Below are 2,755 nucleotides of genomic sequence, written 5' to 3' on the forward strand. Positions count from 1 at the left end.
AGGGCTCTGCCATCTGAAACATCCGAAACATTTCCACACGGTGATACTCTATTGCAGATGATGTAAAGCCACATCTTGGCCTCAGCCGTGAAGTCGATGGACTTCAAACCCTTTCTCTTGTTGGCCCACTTTGCTCTCATGCCTGCGGGATAAAGTTTAGAAACTATCCAATCTCCGTTTGAGCAATGATCCTTTTCTCGCACCGGCTCAAGTGGGTGGTCAGAAAGCCCTAGAATGTCATTGATCTGTTCAGTCCCAAACCTCGTTGTTTTGCCTCTTATGGTTTGTTGTGGATTGTCGAAGTCTGTACACTTAAGGTTTGCGTAAAACTCACGAACCCACTCCTCATTGTTCTTGCACGGAGTAGGCATGAAACAAGACCAGCCGGTGGTCTGCAAACGGCCATAAAAATCTGGAAGTAACTCTGCCAATTTATCCTTGGAGATCCCCTTTTCAAGAACGATCTTTTTTGTGAGAAGGTTCTCATAATACCGGTGATGACAAACAATAGACATGAAACGTTCATTGTCAAATTGTTCACCACACCTTCTTCCTCAATTTCATGATTAAACGCCATGTTTTCGTTCAAGTTCGGGTCCATTTTTGAAGTTTAAAGTACCTAAAAATAAAAACCAAGTTAGTAGGGAATTATAATCATGCCAAGCAATTCAAAACAATGCAATTAGGCCAAAGAATCAAGACAAATGGGCCGAGCACGCTAAAATTGCAAAGCCACTATTTTTTGTCAAATCTGCCAGTTACCGCACCTGCGGAAAAATCAACGCAAGTGCGGTTCCGCTTCTACGGAATTTCATTCCCTTCTGCGAACTTGCCCAGCTGACCAGAATCGCACCTACAGAATTTACATCGCAGGTGCGACGCTGCATCTGCGGCCCTTTTTGCGCATCTGCGATGTTCATCAGAGGGTTCATAGGCCTAGAATATTTTCGACTCTTTTCACTTCTAAGCATGATTTTAGCACATAATTTATACTTCAGAATTCTAAATTAGTGCACTACATGAACATACGACTCTATTAAACATGATTTTATGGTACTTAGCAATAAACTTTCTTTTGGATAATTTGTCAAACACATTACAAGCAGAGATAATGTTATGCAGCTTCTTCAATCTAATTTGGTACTCAAACATCCCCTAAATTTGTTTTTCATCATCAACAAGACACATAAATACACTCTCAACCAATGTCCCTCACTCCTAAAACTAACATTGATAATAAAATAAAATAAAATAAAAAAGAAAAACAGGACTATGGGGGTTCGTCCATAAAAATAAATCAGAGATGAAGAAAAAGAAGAAAATAAAAATAGAAGAGAGAAGTAGAAAAGGGAACTGAAGATGATACCTGCGTTGCTTTGTGTGTGAGAAGTGGTGAAGAGCAATAGCGTGAGAGATGAGAGGGAGTTTTGAAATTTGGGAAAAAATTAGAGTCTCACCTGACTGATGAAGGGCTTTAAAATTACCCGTTTGATCGCTTCTGTGGAAGAATGAACGCTTAAGCGTGAGCGCTTTTGCAACTGGCAAATTGCTTCTCCGATATTTTTGCATCTGCGCTTCACTTAGCGCTTCTACGAGGCCGCATCTGCGAGAAAAGTTCCGTAGATGCGGTTACTCCAGATAATTAATGCACAGACTGGGCAGCTACTGTTTTTGTTCACTCTAACGCTTGAAACTCCTCAATTCAACTCCAAAAAATCTAAAACTTTGCAGATTAGTCAAAATAACACATTAAACTATTCTAAAAAAGAAAATTTCAAAACACGACTAAAAATTTGAAAACGATGGGTTGCCTCCCACCAAGCGCTACATTTAATGTCGTGGCACAACACAAATCACTTTACTACTTTTCTCTCCACTTGGAAGATATGAATTGGGCACCTAACCTGGAATCAAGCTTGTGACCACGAGAAACGGGGGTGGTAAATAGATGATCAAGCCAAACTTTAATTTCTTCATTTTGCATTTCTTGGCTTTCATGTGAGGAATGTCATTTTTCCTTCTTGAATATGCAAATTGCAAAATGTATAGCTCTTATTTTTCTTCTTTGCACTTCCATATGGATTCGCACAAGTCAATTCCCATATCACCATGCAATTCCAAAGTTGAAAAATGCTTGGAGTGCGACCTCAAGCCTTCAAATTGCAATTCTTCCCGGATTTTGACATTGTCTTTTTCCCCCGGACTAGAGGTAATCTCAACCATCTTTTCAACTACATCGATTGACTCTAATTCCATATTTTTCTTGGCATCACCAACAAGCATGGAGTCAGTTGGCGGATGTTCAATTTCTTGATTCCTCAAAATAAAGCTCACTTTCTTCCTCAGAGTTGGACTCTTCTTGACCTCTTTCCACACTCTCAAGTTGGTGAGCATAGTCAGCCTCAACCAATATTTTCGTTTGATCTTCCAAAGTGGGGATATTCTCATCATTTTGAGTGTGTTTCAAGTCCTCGAGTGCCAAGTTGTGCTTCTCCTCATTTTCATGAATGGCCTCCAACATGAGCATCATCCTCTCATTTTGAGCATTTGAGAGTTCTTCTTTGTTTTGATCAAGTGCCAAAGAAGGATTTTCAGCTTCAACCTCTAAGGAAGGTTCTTGGCTATCATTCACTTCCGAGGCTTTTTGGACCTCTAAAGCTTCAAGCATTTCTCCCATTTATGAGTTCAACATTTCAAGCGCCAAATTATTTTGGAGACTATTTTTCAAAAGCTCCTCCAAGGCATTTTGCTCTTT

Source organism: Nicotiana attenuata, unplaced genomic scaffold (assembly GCF_001879085.1).
Source record: "Nicotiana attenuata strain UT unplaced genomic scaffold, NIATTr2, whole genome shotgun sequence".
Lineage (NCBI taxonomy): Eukaryota > Viridiplantae > Streptophyta > Magnoliopsida > Solanales > Solanaceae > Nicotiana > Nicotiana attenuata.